Consider the following 17,384-nt stretch of genomic DNA (forward strand, 5'->3'; position numbering starts at 1 on the left):
CTTGTCAGCTGATGATTGTATATGTGAAATTTCAATAGGAGACAGACATAAGCTTGAGCTGTCGTGCTTATGTGTCTAAAAGCATTCCAGGAGCTATTTCCTTTTAATTAATACACATTAAGATGGGTCTACAGTAATTTTTAAAGTTGTCTTGCTTTGATATGATCAAAGTCATATTGCAGGGTCTGGCTGCGGAGAGTTTCTGCTTTGCTCTAAGCTGAAATATGACCACAGGCTGGCATACAGTATGTCAGTTTGTGCACCGTGCTGGAGACTGACGAGGGGGCTCACCCTCACAGATAGCCGGCTGTTGTCCTAAAACTGCAGCACATTGCCATTATTGCTCCAGGACAGAAAATCAGGGACAGCAAAGGACAATGAAGTACATTTGTCTACTGACAGCAACCCACTCTTAACAAACAAGCGCTGAAATTCAGAGGACTTCAGTCACACAAAGGAATTATGCAGATTTTTTTGTGTGGTGATACGCTACAGTGAAGGTTTTGAAGCATTATTTATGCAGGGGAGTGTTTCTACAGTCATTAGGTCAGCTATGCGCTTCAATAGTGCATCTTTGCTGAGGGAATCCAAACATTAGATTAGATGTAATTGAGAGAAATGAAGCCATGCTTCAAGCAGTTAAGCCTTTTGCATTAAAGCATACACTGAAATGCTCTTTGTTAATCTCTGATCAAGTGGGATACTACCTCTCACGAAGAGCTTAGTAATGCTCATTAAGGCATTACACAGTAAATGCCTGAATAATTATGAATTCCACTTTGCCTCCCTATATAATCACACAGTTTACCAAACAATGAATGGCATTAAAGTGAATGAACTTTTGGCTTCTAAAGGAGCATGACAAATGAGTGGTGACGTTACACATGTCAGTTTTTAATCCTGAACATACTCTTCACCCTCCTGGTCATGCAGTACATATGTCAGGGATAGGGACAACAGCCTCCTGCCAATGTCTCATACCAGGCTGAATCTGTTTGAATCAGACTCATGCATGAATGGACATTTGTGCACGCAGACTCTATTGCGCAGCATAGTGCTCTGATTATTTTTTAATATGACAATTTCCAGGCGCACACACGGATGCCTCTTTATAGGCACTTATTAGTGTTGATCACCGGCCCATGTGGTCACACAGCTTTTTTCCACGATCCTGCAGGATACTGTTGCTGTATTTTATAAAGGTGTGACATTGACACCATATGTCACTGCTCCTAGAAGTCACACATTAAATGACAATGTCTATTACATGACAATGAATACCACCAACAGCCATCCCACCTAACATTTTGCCACATGCCATATTTTCCTATTATTCAGGATTAGAAACAGGTGTTTGTGTGTACATGCACGTGTGTGTGTGTGAGTGTGCAGATGTATTAACACAGCCATCGAATGCCCTGAGTAGATCTGTATTTGTTTTTTTGACAAGTGGTCCTGTGTGCTATGTGTGTGCTTATGCGGGTATGTGTGCGTGACAGCTGAAGAAGAGGACTGTATTTGTGGAGGAACAGCATGGCTGCAGAGAGGAGTGGAGATCCTGAGGGAGGCCTAATGGTTCCACTCCTTCCTGCACAGAGATAAAGACTCATAATAAGCGTGTATGCTCACCATCTGGCCCTGTGCATGTGGCCCTTATGGAGGCGAAAGCAGCACAATCTGTAAACGATCAGGAGCCATGGCGCTCCCCCTAGAGAGGCCGCCATGCAATCAAGGTGACAGATGGCAGCACCACTGCTGTGGCCTCATGGAGGAGATCAAAATCACCTTCAATAAACTCTGACTGGAATGGGCACAAGCCCCTCAAAAAGTCAGTTTGTCAGTCAAACTGTGGCAGCTTGCTGAAACAGGGGGAACACACAGCGGTCCGTCCGTGCACCGCCTGATTTCCATATTTTCCATGTGACTGAGCCTGAACTGTGATCTTTCTCCAGTTGTCCTCTCAACTCGTGCCGGCGTGGGCAAGCTGGCTGCCAGGACGAGCAATGCTACTGGGGGAAAATTGAGAACATGATGCTGCTAATGTAGGACAATATCAGCCGATGGTGGTAGTAAGACATTAAATAACTGGCTCGTAATCTATTTTTGACACGACAGGACCCCCTGTGATTTGCCTCTATGTGCTTATCTAACTATAGATTTACTCACACAAAGGCAACCACACAAAGCCTGACACAACTGTGCAGCATATAATACAACTCATTGTTGTAAAATAGCCTTACAGTGTGAGGAGCATTTGTCCTGAATTTCTTCCCTCTGATATTTTTTTGTTTAAGCATCTGATGAAGCAGCATGGTCCGGCCTCCGCACCTTGCCTGCATGTGCGTGTTTGTGTCCTGAGCATGGAGACAGAAAATGCTTGGGAATGCTATTTCACACATCCCCTTCATCTGATGTGCAGCTTCTGTCAGTGATGTGAGAAAAACAGCCTGACTCTCCAAGCTTTTTTTGCACCAGTGCAAAAGTTCAAAATTGAAAGCCATCTGTTCAAAAAAAAAAAAAAAAAACTAATCTAGGCAGGGAGAGCTGCTTCCAAGGCGGCCCTGATTGGATACGTTTCTTGTCTTTGAACTCCCTGCCACACGGTTCACAATCAGCTCAGGATATTGTCATTTGCAAAAATGTTGGGCAAAAACAAACCCAGTAAGTCTTTCCATTAGTACTAAATTTTTCTGCTATGCTTTTTGAACTTTGCTTTTAAACATTGCTCTGCTTTTATCTTATAAATTCAGCTGTGGGCATTTTTATTGTACATAGTATATCTGGATTCGGGGTCCTAACCATCTTCACTCTTTAGTTCTAATAAAATGTGAGGCCTTAAGTACTTTCACAGAAAATCAATTGTCCTCTCTTCCACTGCTGCCCTTAAGCACTCACTTAGTTAATTGCCGCACTTATTTGATTAATTGGATGTGTTCCATTGTAGTCTCTCTTTACCTCCTATGTTTTATAGAGGTGTTTCAGAGTACTCTTAATCATCCACTTTTAAACATCTTACCAATGTTAAATATGTGCACTTTAACTAATAATTAGATCAATTACACTAATTAGTTTCATTTAGTTGAACTGTAAAACACTGAAGTGGCTTTTATGTCTCATATATAGAGTGTGCTATCTTTGTGACTACAGTTTTAAATCTGCGACCTGTGGCTGGTTTGGACGTTGTACGAGAACATCAGAGCTCTCATCAGGTCATCACGCTTTAGGTTAAAATAATAGTACTTAAAATTCAGCTAATCTCAGTTGGTTTTATTTTGCTGATAAATATCAGATGTAAGATTAAAGCCCATAAAGCAGATTATGTCTGATACTGTTGATGTGCTTCAAATGGACTCCTACGTAGCTAAGTTCTAACTATGGCTCTGTATAGTAACCAGTTATCGATCCCTTATTTATTCCATAATTTATTCCAACATTTTTGCACTCTGCACCATTGCAGAGATGTTGCTATTGTCTGTATTGAAAAAGAAAAAGGTACACTATTTAGTTTTGCAATTAATTAACACAAAGTGACAAACCATCAACGACACACTGACACTTTGTCACACGGTGGGGTTGGCTGTCCCTATACCTATCATAGGGTTTCAGTAAAAACAACTTTTTAATTTATTTACTCATTTTTCAGATATAGAAATCAGTAAGTTTAAAAGTAAACACCACCTACTGGCTATTTGTTTAAAATATGAATTTGAACAAGTGAAAGTTATTGTGACTTATGAGCAGAGAAATTAGGAGATTTACAGCGTTTTAATAACGTAGCCTTTAATAAAGCCACATAAAAGGCTGAGAACAGATTCCACACTCCTCTGACTCTATTTTAAACTGAAGTATCATTGATATCGTTAAAAAAGACCAGATGTTCCCTGTATCTTTAAAAAATTAACAATCTTTATGTGCATTATTTTCCAACAGGTAATTTGCATAATAGTGAGCAGATGAAACATCGGTATCAAACTGACTCTAAACTTCTCTCCATTCTAAGTCTAGATGCATGCTTTATTATTCAGGTGAGGAAAGTTTGTTGCTGGTTCTGATCTAACAACTCTGTGCCTCACTCAGAGTCATAGGAATCAATGATCATGACAAAGGTATATCTTTGGACTGCCAGGACTACAGTCTTTCTGAGATTAGTTTTAGCAGGCAACACACTGAAGCCATAATTTCTTGGGATGGCTGTTGGTGTATGGCTTAACACAAACCATTTAGCCAACAAAGACACAAAAATTATCTCTGCCTTTACATGCCAAGCTGAAAAAACATATCTCATACTCAGGGGTTTGGTTTTTTTTAAGGACCAGTGAGATAACAATTACCTCTTGATAAACATTTGGCTTTAACTTGCTAGTAAAATCAAAGCGATTACCTTCAGCTTCTTAATAAGTGTCCTTTTTCAATGACTAATATTGTGTGGTCTTTTAATACAAAAACAACAACATTAAAAATAACTCTGACCTATGAAAATAGCAGACAGATGATAAGAAACCAAAAATAGCAACATTAAATTTGACCAATCCTTCCACGTTTTCTTTTGAGGGTCTGGGAGTGGGCGGGGCTTGTCAATTAGCTCACCGTTTAGCCAGAGCAGAGCCATTTTAGTCTTTTAATTTTCTGAACTTCTGGTTGGAATAAGTTTAGAAAAATGTCCCTTAACAGCAGACGTTTTTATTTTTGTGTTTTTCTGTTTTTTTCTGCAACATGATAAAGTCCCGCTTAGTTACAGCAAATACCAGGTAGTCCAGGTAAGCCAAGTTTCGACTATGCACTGCTGTCCTTCTCACGCCTGCTTCAAACGTGTATCTCAGATAAACACTCTTCTCTTCTTCTAATACACATTTCACATACACATTTTTTCCCATTAAATACAACCTCCCGTTCTTCTCGCCTCTTTTTACGCATATGTCTCGTTTAAAGTGGAGCCCATATTGTATAAAAACATTACTGTACTGTCCTTGAGCTTCTGGCAAGTACAGTAATGTTTTGGCAGAGTTCATGGGACGCCACGTGTTTATTATTGTAAACGGAGGGTTGCTCTTTTAATGCTGCAAGCATTTTACTTGACATTTCTCAGAGTTCTCGTTTATTCTGCAGTGTTTCTGCTATACTTTAGTTTCATGAAATAATGCATTTTGCACAAGGAGTACAGTTATGTTCGTGTATATTACCTTCTTCTGTAGGTACTGCTGAGTATTTTGCATGATGACAAGAGGCTGTAAAACACAAACAAGCTCATGTTTCCTAAGGCCTTGGTTGATCAGAGGCTCATGCCTCACAACCTGTAAGCCTGCCTATGAAAATGCAAGTGTTTTTGGTTGGATGTAACAATATGCAAAATAGTCTTCCACCTCGCCTGAAGTCCACTCCCACAATGCCTTTGGACACAAGCCCCACTCACTTACATGTTTTCTTGTTACATGGAGGGAGCAACTCTGCTGGTTGCTGGTCCACACTGCTGAAATTTGTGTGTTTTGTGACTCACAGTTTTTTGTGAATCGGGAGGATTGGACAGGGAACTGTTTTCAAGAGGTCATAAAAGAAAAAGTCAGAACACTTTGAAAAAATCCACAGTGCCTGGAGCACATTGGACACTGGCAAGTGCTTTCCGTTAAAACTAAACAAAACTAAACACAACATTTAGATTAATACTTGTTTGGGAGTTTTGTTTGTACTTGAAATAGTAGAATGAGTGAAGTTAATATGATCATTGTGGGTCTGCTTCAATCTGTGTGTGTGTGTGTGTGTGTTTCACAGTGAGCTCTGCAGATGAGCAGAGGATTAACAGGCACACGTGCACACAGTGAAACAGAGTCAATGAGAGCAGCAAACCAGCAGCCAAGACTCTCACACTGAGCTGAAGTGAAAAGATAGAGCAAAGACAACATCCTTTGATTTGACTGGTGTTGTCAGCAGCTAATAATGTGTTGCCCATGTTAGATGAACCTTGTTCTGGAATTGCCAGCTCTGACAAGTTGGCCTTGCCCCTCATGTTGTCAGGCTTTGATCCACTAGTTTGATACTGTGAAACCCTATCTGTCTTTTTAAGTGTTTTTTTTTTTTTTTGGGAGGGGGGGGGGGGGGGTGTTAGGGCTGTCTTTGGTGCAGCCTTGGCTGTGGTGTTCACTGCCTGTTTCTCTTAGGATGTGTCATTAAAAACCCCAAACAACAACAAAAAAGCATGATAATATGTTAACATGTTAAGAGCGTGGAGGCAATCCTTAAGAGAAATGTTCAGTAACTGCCAGCTGGGTTTGTTTCAGCAGGCGATCCACTTGACCTCAGAGCAGGAGCAGTGTTGGTGCTAGTAGATTAATAAAGCAAAGTATCATCAGCTGCAGCGGTAGCTAATAGACCTTTCTCAAACCAGACATTTTGTCTGCTTTGGGGAGACCATAGGTGGGATTAATGATGGCTCAGTTGCATTAAGTGTCCCTGTCAGCCATGACAGTTAACCAGCATGCGCAAAAGCATGACCTCCTCTAAATAGAACGCAGCCCTCATTAATAGACCCCAGGTTTCCCTACTGTGACAAAATGTCTGGCATGAAATAGATCAGCGCAACCCCTAGACGGTACAGAAGGCTACAGTGCAACACAGCCACTGATACATGCGCTAACGATGAAGCCAGGACTTGTTTTCCTTTGCGATTGTGTCTGAACCCTGTCTGGCTTTCAGAACCACACATTCCCTTCAAGATTTAGCGACAGAATGTAAAGAAGGGGCAACTGGGTTAAACCTTAGTGTGAATTTTGGCTTTGAGGCCGTCTTATGATTGGCTTAAATCACACTGATTCATGAGTGAGCTCGCACATTTCCCATCGCTTTGTCAGATGAGGATTTTAATTTGAGCCTCACCTGATGGATGCTAGTAATTTATGCTGATTAGAAATAAAGCGTCATATTTTCCTTTATCTTCCCCCACCCATCTCAACAGAAGAAGACTTTTTTTTTCCCAGAACGGTACAGGGAGAGCAGTTGATTAGTTGTAATGTGACCGCTGTACCCCACAGGCTGAAATTTATGTCCTCCATTTGAAGTGTGGCTGCGCGTTCTGTATACATCAGGTTTGTTAATGAAATTTGTCGCCAGGAGGGAGTTGGTGGTGGCGGTCGTTGGGCGCTTTGGCGCATAATCGTGTGAAATCTAACCTTTCAAACATCAAGTCAGCACAACTTTAATTGTAGCATTAATATTATCCATATCAAAACATTACACACTGTATTACTTTATGGATTACTGCTGTCAGACTGTTGCAGAAGGAATTAAATTACCAGTGTTTTATTTAATAATTTCCCTGTTTGCTTTAAATGCTACACAGCCACGTTAGGAAAAACCGTTTGTTTCACAGGGGCCACATCAGGAGTGTCACAGTGTGGCAGCACTACCTGTGCACTGTGTGTGTGTGGATGAGTGGTAAAGTGAGGTCAGTACTGCTCTGCTCTAACATGTGGACCTGTGTATGCTGCTGTCCTCTCCATCCTGTCTGTGAGTGCATGACTGACAGGTGTCAGGCTTGTCATAGCAATCCAGGCTGCTGTGGGTGAGATGTTTGGGGACAGTGAGAGATGGAGGCAGTGGAGGAGAGGGATGGCGAGAGAGTCTGTCACTCAGGCTTTTCTCTTTTATGACACGCATCCTCAACCCCGTATTGTCTATCAGTATCAGCAGATGACTGACAAAGGAACTGCTCAGCTACAGACAGATACACATCGTGACTGTGTTTATGCCTGCGCCTGTGTGTGTGTGTGTGTGTCTTTGAACTTTCATGGATGAATGCAGGAGTTGACGCATTAAAAACAATGGCATGCCCTCACTTTGCGAGATCAGCATATCCTCACATCCTCGCAGTTATGATGAGACCTTGCAGTATGTGCACAAAACACCAAACAACTGTCCCTGCTGCATTTCCGCTGCCTTCACCCCTTTGCACTTGCTTCAGCCTGACCATCAAAATGCTGACTGCTTTCCAAAAACTTGATTTCACAAATGGAAAAACAGCATCTGCTTTCCTACAGCTTCACATATGGCAGCCATAGCTTGCTCATATTAACTGAAGCAGGTAAGCAGGGTAGGGGGTTGGCCCCTGGGGACCTTGAACAGAGGGCCTGGCCCTGGAGACTGTAGGGCCACTCTGCAGCAAGGACCCACGCTTGTCCAGAGCCAGATGAACCTGCATATGAAATGAGGCCACAGAGAGCTGGCGACCATGAACATGGAGAAAAGTGGAGGTTGTGCATCTGCTATGGTTATTTTAGTAAATAACCAGAGAATATAGATTCACTCATTAGCAAATTTAATTTAGATTTGCACACCTATCATTCCCACATAAAGATTGTGTGCACAGAAGTAAAACCACTAATATTTATGAAAATATTAGTGGCTTTAAATCTTTTAAACCCAGCATCTGTGACGGGATAGGATAGATTGTAAAATCACTCCTCAAAGAATCCTGTGCTTTATTAATGGAGCCATAATCTTCAAGATCATGCTATATTAAAAAGATTTGAAGCTAGCTGCTGAAACATAAAGTGATCAGGAAACTGTTTACTGAGGTCATAAAACAGATAAACATTAGAGTCATTCTCTCCTAGACAGTCGAACTACTAGAGGAATCGCATCCTCCACTCGTGAGTTTGAGGAATTTCTGCACTGGCTTCTCTTTTCAGCTCCAGAAGCAGCATCCATCTTTAATATACAGTCTGTTGTTTGAAGGTTTTCTTGTCATTGTAAGATCAGGGCTTTAAAAAAACATGTTGTCCTTGTAGTATAGTGTCTAATTGTGCCCTTGCAGACATTTCATAATAAAACAACTAACATATTTTGAAAAATTAGCATGTTGGCTGTGTTTGTGCTCTGATTGATTTATAGTTGATGTTATGGTTCGGTCAGGTTAGATGCAGATGTTTATAAAGGTGCTGTCAAACTGGACCTATGAAATCATCCAAATTTAATCAGATTAAATTAAATTTGGATGATTTCAGGAAGTCTTCTTTGTTTCTTTTCCATTTTTATTTATTTCTTTTTGCGTGGTGAAATCATGCCAGCTGCACAGAGGAAGGTTTGGCTGTATTGAGTGCAAGGACGTTGACAGAGGTCAGTAACGGTGTTTGAAGCTGTTTAATTAACAGCTAGCTTTGTGAAAAGCTGCTTCCAACCTGCTAGCCACACTAAATGCTCGTAGTTTATGGTTATGTTTACAACCTGGGCTGGTTTCTGGCGTTGCTGCTTTTTTTTGCCAAGCCACATGACTAAAGTTGTTAGGCAAATTTTAACTGTTGCGCTTGCTCTAATGTAACCAATTCTGTTTTATGTGTAGTTGTCATTTAGTTGTCAGGAGTCTCGTCTCCCTTCCCTCTGGTCTGCTCTGGTCTCCCGGTGGCCTTACGGTGATCGCAGCATGACAGATCGTCCTTGGGGAGTAGGGAGCACCGTTTATAACCCTTTTTGGTGTCAGTGCCTCCTGTCTGCTGTAATTTCCACCTAACTGCTTTACCTGAAACACTTGCCCCGCGCTCATAGCTCAAACTATGCAGATATTGGCGATCTATTATGCACATAGGGTTAATAAGATATGGCAGAGGGAGTGGTGGCAGAAAAATACATTTTTAGCCCAGGATTCAGGATTTCAACTTTTATGCATGTCTTATTGTCTTACATGTGCTCTCAGACCCATGAATTGTAGATTAAATAATGCGGTGAAATCATTACCAGTATCTGCCTGTAGGCCACCCAGAGTAGAAATTTGTAATGATTGCTAATTGCCTTGTTAGTATGAAAACAAAGCAGCATTTTTTTTTCTCATGCTGAAGGGCTAAATTACCAGGAAACAAACAAGTGGAGGGGAACATGTGAATAAGGATGTTTTTACATGAGCATCTGTGGATACAGCTGCTGCTTGCTCTGACCATCCTGCCTTCTCCTCTCTGCTTCTCTCAGGCTCAAACAAACAAAGCCAAACAAGACAGCATCCTCATGTGCCTGTTTTTGGGTAAGTGTTGTAATCTACAGGCTGAGTTTTTTTTATGACATCAGTTCGTGGCTTTTTTCTTCTTCTGGTTAATCAGATAAAATCCGTCACGATGTACCAGGGTAGCAAGTCTCCTCTGTTTTATGGGTCTGTTTTTATGTTTAGAGCAAGTATAGTGCAATGTTACCACTACTGTATCTTCTGCTAATGATGGAGGCAAACAGCACCCTGGGGTGTTCCTTTCCTCTTCAGTGAATCACAATTTCTGCTCTGATTAAACACAATCGCTTGTTTCCACTGTGTTTTACCCCAAATCTTCCCCGTGCCTTTCTTCATCCCAAGAGAACTGTGTTTACCTCGGCAGTCACCTGCTACTGCGGGAGGCAGAATGAGATTCAGGGGCCTTTTGTCCCAATCAGCTTTTCCTATCAGGCTAAATGCTCCCCAGAGACCGGGCTTATTACCTGACACAATTCCCAGAGTAGATAAATAGCTGCCCATGTCACGAGTCGAACCCTACTTGTGGGAGCTGGGGGTGTGAGTAGTAGACAGACAGCTTGGGGCCCCAAGAGATGAAAGGAGCCCACAGCCTTATTGACATTTTAATCAAAAACAGTTAGCACTGAATCAGACTGTTTGCAGGCAGCGAAGCAGGGAGGCTTTTCATCCGGGCCTGTTGAAAATATGCAAGGATTGAAATGCAGACCTTGCTGACATACAATTTACCTGCTGTCAGTCTGTATGGGCCTGTTTTATCATGAGGGCTTGTTGTGATGTCTCCCACACCAACTCTCCCCACTCACCCACCCCTTGCATCTCCTGCCACCTGTTTTAACCTCAGCTGCACGCTTGAGTGTTAAATCTGCGTGCAGTTGTCTTTCAGGCTGATGCGTCTGTGGAGAAGTATTCTGAGGCCATCATTTTTTAACTATAGAGAAATCCCATGATCACAGTCTCTGAGTACAGCATCATTTGAAGGCTCTGCTTTGCAAAGAGATCAGAGGTTCTTGGAGTTATTTGGCTGATTATGTCTCAGTGCTTGGACGCCTGCTATAACCTTTTTCACACATTTGACATATTACTGATAGCATTAATAATGGCTCGGTTGTACTCAAGCGGTACTCTAAGCCATGAAAATGTGATAGGGACTCAGCGTCAACTTATAATAACCTATGAAAATTGTTTTTGCATACTTGAGTTGGTAATGGGATGTAATTCTCAAAGCTTTAAAATATCAGGCTGAGCACAGGTCTGATAAGAATGAGTGTGACATTTGTGTGCACATATGTGGCCTTTAAATGTGAGTCACTTCATTAACAACAGCAGTGTTTGTTGTAACATGGACTCTGTATTGGTCCTGCACTCTGTATCATCTGTATTGATGTTTATTGGTTCCATGGTCAAAAGTAGCCTTCTGACTGTAACTAGAGTGGTACTAAGTACTTTGCTAGAGTGAAACTTGGGCTTTATCTTTGACTTGTAGTTTGTAGTAAAGTAACAAAGTTTCATGCCATCTCCTCCCTTCCCATCAACCCTGATGTGCATAATAGAGAAATTTACACTGGAACAGGTTAACATTAGTAATAGTGCGCTTGTGGTAATGCGGCTGCAACAGAAGCCAAAGGAATGAAAAGCGCGTTCAGTTAGAGATTTGACTTGAACTGGTTCCAGATAAAACCTGGTTCAATATAATTCAGTGCATTGGAGTCACATGTCTCCTGATTTATTGGTTCTTTATATCAATGCTGACAAATTGCAAAACAAAAGATTTTTGTCAAGTCTTTTTCTTCTGCTCTGGTTTTCTTCTGCGCTTATAGTTAATAAAACTGTTGTTTTGACACTGAAAAAACCCTTTTTTTCCACACTTAAACTTTGAATTCAAGAATTTAAAAAAAAAGAACTGGATTGATATTTTTATTGGTAGTTACCAATAAAATCCTATAAATATCTATCCACAGTTTTAACTTGACGCTTTTTAATTTTTTTTTTTCTTTTAGACTTTTTAGATGATGAGGTATCCATGTGGCAATGGGATGCCATCTTCTTGGATAGTTACGTCCATAATTTGTAGTTTTGTCTGTGGACACGACCACAGAGGGGTTGAAATTAAACAATTAAAATCCATACTTTTAACTTTTATTCAAAGAGTTTCATCACAATTTTACATTAACTGTTTAGGAATTACACCCATTTTTTTTTAAGTGCATAGGTCTCAATTTTAAGAGGCCCAAATTCAACTTGACAATTGAGTGACAAACAGCTATGTTGGCCAGGTGAAGCCTGTTCCTCTGTTATTTCATGACAGATGAAGCCGACATAATAGTTGAAGTTAATTCAAAATGTTAAATTTCTATTTAATATCTTTCCACTAGAATGTTAAATACATGTCCCCAAGAGATATCAGTGTAAGTCTGGGAAGCAATTATTAGGCTAAAAAAACAAAAAAGAGAGCAAAGATTTGAAAAATCTGGTGAATTGCTGCCAGCTCAGGACATTCAAAATGTCTGAAAGACAACAGAAGAAAACTAAAGCGCATGATGACAGAATTATTTCCATGGTTAAGAAAAACAACCTCACAAAATATGACCAAGTTAAGACGACCCTCAAGGAGGAAGGCATACTGTTGTGATGCTCTGCAATCAAACAATGTTTTCCTGAATGTAAATACAGAGCTTTTACAACAAGGTGCAAACCACTAGCTACACTCAAGACGAGGAAGGACAAATTAGACTTTACCAGAAAACATCTAAAAAAAGTCTCCATGGTACTGAAAATCTTTTTGAATAGACGAAACCAAGATCAACTCGTACGAGAATAACGGGAAGAGAAAAGTGGGGAGAAGGAGAGAAACACTTCATGATACCATATACCACATTATCCTTTAAACATGCTGGACGCAATGTTGTGACATAGGTATAAAGGGCTGCCAGTGGAGCCAGGTCTCTGATTGGTCAAAGCTTCAGAGTGCCAATGGATAATTACCTAAAGCATACTGCAAAAGCAACTCACCTGCTCTCAACTCACTGAAGAAGCATCAGGTTCTGTCCATAGGCTCTATGCTTCAAGCAGTCATTGACTGCTTATATAAAAAAGATGTGCAATTAAGTTTGAGTATAAAATGACTGCAATTCGCAAATAGTTGTTCTTCTGTCATATCTTGAATGATTTAAAATCCAGAGATTTTGGTGTGCAGGGACGAAACAACAAAAATTGTCTATATCCAACAAATCGTGAGCCGTAAGCTGAAGTTGATAGGCAAGTGGAGAGGAAGTAAGTTTAGCAGAGATGTAATTTCCAAGTTTCATGTGATTTTTTTTTTTTTTTTTTTTTTTTTTTTTTTTTTTTTTACCTTAAACTGTTGTGAGAGTATGAAACATTTATACAGTCATTCAATTAAGAATGCAGCCTGTGTGCATAATTTATCTGTGTATGTCCGTTTTTACTTTATAGTTTACATCACCATATGAAATATTTATCATAACATCCTGCTGTTTACTGAGTGGACACCTTCCAGCAGTTCCCCTCAGTCATGTCGGATCTATCCCTCAGTATTAGAACATTAAAGGCCAGCAATCTCAAACATTTGCATTTCTGTTATTTTTTTCATTTTGCACGCTTTAGTCCGACTCTGAAATTGCAGCGAACAATTTTCCACAGACAGAGCTACACAACTAATTGTTAAAGACACTCCACTGAGTTTTAAAGATGTTGTCACAGACTTTTCATCAGACATTAACACGTGGCACTGATGATTTCATGCAACGCGCTCTTAACATCGCGCTTTTAATAATGCTCCCCCAAAAAAAACCCTTTAAAACTAATCATAAAAAACTGAATGATAATGGGAGGAGGGAGAGCAGGAAAAGGCTCTGCTCCCCGACCGGTCATAAGTTGATCATCTTAAGCTCCGAGCTGCAGGTAGGCGGTGACAGCTGCTTAATTTGGTTTTGTCACCAGGGTGACTTAATCCTGTAGCGGGCCCTGGTGACAACGGCCTCACAGACGGCTGAGAGACGGAACGGCACTCTGGTTGCCCGTTTACAGATGCAGCAATAGACACCAAGGTCACTTTAATTAACTGCCAAATTACAATTTAAACGATAATACTAATCACTCACTTTTGCAGTAGCAAGAAGCCACTGGCTGTCACGATAATTTAAGGCTGTGGGGGAAAATGGACATTTCCACCTCTGCCTCTCAGTAGGCCTGAGTCTGTGCTGCCATGTTTTCATTTGCTCTCTGTGTGGCTTTCAGATCACGAGCAGGGTGACCTAACTTGTCTTTGTGGCTTTTTATTACTTTTGAGTCTTAATCACTTTCCTGCCTGTCTTAGTTTTTCTCTCCCGCTGAATTTGCCGTCTTTCTCTTTCTTTCTACATAAAAATCCTTTTGCTTCTCTCTTCCTCAAAAGTCTCAAACTGAAATAGGTGGTACTCGGTGACGACGTCCTCTGTGTTTATGGTTTTAACTAATTACAAATCAAAATGCTTAATCACTCAGTGCTTCAGATGGACACCTAACACTGGCTCCATCTCTGTTCATCCACTTAAAGATAAACTTATCTGTTTTTAACACTGTTTTCCTAACAGGGCGTTTGAATTTTATGACTATCTAGACATCTACTAGTACTAGGTCCTTCATAATTTTCAAGGTACTATGTTTCTGTTAATATGGACGCTTGGGGGTCTAAAGAATGATGCTTAAAGATAAGAGAGCACACCATCACAAATTTTGATGAAACTGGATTTTTTAAAAAAGCCCTAGCTCTCCTCCTGCACGTCTGCTTTTCTCTGCTGCACTAATAACCCTGTGAGGTTTAAATCATCATATGTGCAAACCCTAACCCTGCACTTTGGGAAAGTTGCACCAACCATTGCTAGCAAATGGTGCTTTGCAATATCAAAGTAAAACAAATACCTGAATCCCAAATATCTAAAGTTAGTGTGATCTAAAATATCATACTAAATGTGATTCAGAGCATTTTTATGTATCATTATTGTTATTTTGTTGAACGCCAATAGACTCCACATAACGGCACTGTTAGTTTGAGGTCACTTTAAATCCTTGTCCCCCTCCACTGATTTTCTCTAATCAGCAGTGTTGGGGAGTAACGGAATACATGTACCGCCGTTACGTATTTAAAATACAAAATATGAGTAACTGTATTCCGTTACAGTTACCGTTTAAAAAGGTGGTATTTAGAATACAGTTACTTTGTTGAAATAAATGGATTACACGGTGGTACTTCCCTGTTTCATATTGTGGCGGGTCAGGACTGTTTGGGTTTTGTTTGACAGCTACGTTCTGTTGTTCCAGGCGGCAGCGTTACGGTTGCCATGGTTACAGGGTGACGCTCTCTCTCTGCGTGTTTCCTGGGTGAGAGAGGTCTTTTTGTTGTTGTTGTGCTAAGCTAATAGGCAGAATGCTACAGGTATAGCTCTAAAGAATGTAGCTGCCATACACATTATGTGTCTGTGAGCGAGGGAGGGAGAAAAAGGAAAAGTACGAGCTGTCATCGATAGGGATGGGTATCGTTTAGGTTTTATCCGATACCGGTGCCAAACCGGTACTTTTGAAACGGTGCCGGTGCTTAAACGGTGCTCAAACCGGTGCTTAAAGAATGGAGAACACAAAATTGGTCCAAAACCTCTCATGTTCAGCTGTTTTTTTGTAAAAAGATAACAATGTTAGCCTTTTCTGCAGCTATGGGGCATATATGGTATCACTCTTGGCTGGAAGCAGTGCTTAAACAATGGAAAAAACACAAACTTTGTCCAAAAACCTCTCATGTTTAACTGTTTTCCACTTTTTCTTTGGTCATTTTAGCCTTTTTGGCCAGGGTGAAGGGAGTATCTGCCATCAAACAAGAAGACAGCCGCATGTACAGTAGCTATGATGATGTTTGCTAGTTCACCTTACATGCATTAATGTAATAACGTGGTTAGCCTACTCAATGTAAATTACACACGCACAACATTAAGCTACTCACGCAGAGAAGAACGGCTGCTGCTGCATCATCATCCGTCATCATTTCTGCTACACTAGCAGGGCTCCGGGTCCGTTAACAGGCACCACACGCGCAGTAGATGTGCTCGGTGTGAGGTCTCGCAGCAAGCTATCAAATACGGCGCATTTCTCGGCTTAAAAAAAACCCGCTATGTCGCCAGGTGTTTCATCGGATTTGAGGTGTTACCTCCTTTGACAGTATCACAGTATCAGCTTAAAGCACTTGTTGCAGGCTGCTGAGTTTGCATATTTTGCTGTGAAGTACAGCCAGACTTTTGACCGCTTCGCCTTGGGCATTTTAATCTGTAGCTCTGCTCTAAAAGAACATACGCACCTGGCCCCGCCTACTATCCTCGGAAACGTAAAATGATTGGCTAGAATCTAAAGTGTATCACAGCTCAGGAAAAAAAAGCACCGAAATAAAGCACTGAAATGTGCGCTGCTTTTCGGTCTGGTTACTACCGTTTATGTCAGAACCGGTGCCATCATGGCACCGGACACCGGTACCCATCCCTAGTCATCGAGCAAAAACGGGAGCTGGAAGCATGTAAATATAATAATAACCACTGCAGCCAAGAAGAGTGCCTGACGAGCCCAGTTGTAAGTAAGCTATTAAGACTCGACTGTACACCGTGTTCGTGTTTTCCTCCAAAAACAATAAGTTCCGTTGGAGCAGCCTTTCAACGCCTCTCTCTGTCTCTCACTAGCAAAGTTGACCCAGACAACAAAGTAAAGCTAGTTTTCAGCTACGAGCCCGACACAGAACCCACCTATTAGCCAGAGGTCCCTTTACTACGGTTCGGAGCCGCGGACCTTAAGTAACAGTAATAAATCACAGCAATAGTACATTCATGTAGTTGTAAACAGCATGCTAATATATTAAGTAATCCAAAGTATTCAGAATACGTTACTTTCATTGAGTAACGTAACGGAATACGTTACAGAATACATTTTGGGGCATGTATTCTGTATTCTGTAATGGAATACATTTTAAAAGTAACCTTCCCAACACTGCTAATCAGCAAATCAACCCAGATACTCCTTGTTTTGTAGTCTTAACCTTTCTTTTGGCATAGGCTCTATCATGAAGCCTCCACGGGCAGTGTATATATTAGGTAAGCTCCAGACTATGGGATATTTATTCAGGCCAACCTCCACCCCATTACAGTTACTGCCCATCTGCCACAGCTGCCACTCAGAGCCCTCCTAAAGGTTACTCATTTACATATGGGGAGGAAAAAGCCTCCACTGATAACAGAGTTTCAATCAATCAATGATTCATGATTAGTCCCATGTAAAATCTCAGCAGTGGGTTAAAACTCTGCCTGCTTGCCTCGTTGCCACTTTTCAAATGAGCTCCTGGAATGCCATGACAAGTAACTGGAAACAACTGAATGGA

General features: G+C 41.0%; 1 long non-coding RNA gene across 1 annotated transcript in view; it reads left to right on the forward strand.

Annotated features, from left to right (window-relative positions):
• The first annotated feature begins 4,558 nt into the window (after positions 1 to 4,558).
• LOC146511371 (uncharacterized) overlaps positions 4,559 to 17,384 on the forward strand; it is a 115,630-nt gene continuing 102,804 nt past the window's right edge. Inside the window, exons 1-2 of the long non-coding RNA XR_014876245.1 lie at positions 4,559 to 4,757; positions 9,949 to 10,000. This is a non-coding gene — a long non-coding RNA (uncharacterized LOC146511371). The remainder of the gene's footprint in view (positions 4,758 to 9,948; positions 10,001 to 17,384) is intronic.

The sequence above is a fragment of the Neolamprologus multifasciatus genome, chromosome 9 (genome assembly GCF_963576455.1).
Source record: "Neolamprologus multifasciatus chromosome 9, fNeoMul1.2, whole genome shotgun sequence".
Classification (NCBI taxonomy): Eukaryota; Metazoa; Chordata; class Actinopteri; order Cichliformes; family Cichlidae; genus Neolamprologus; species Neolamprologus multifasciatus.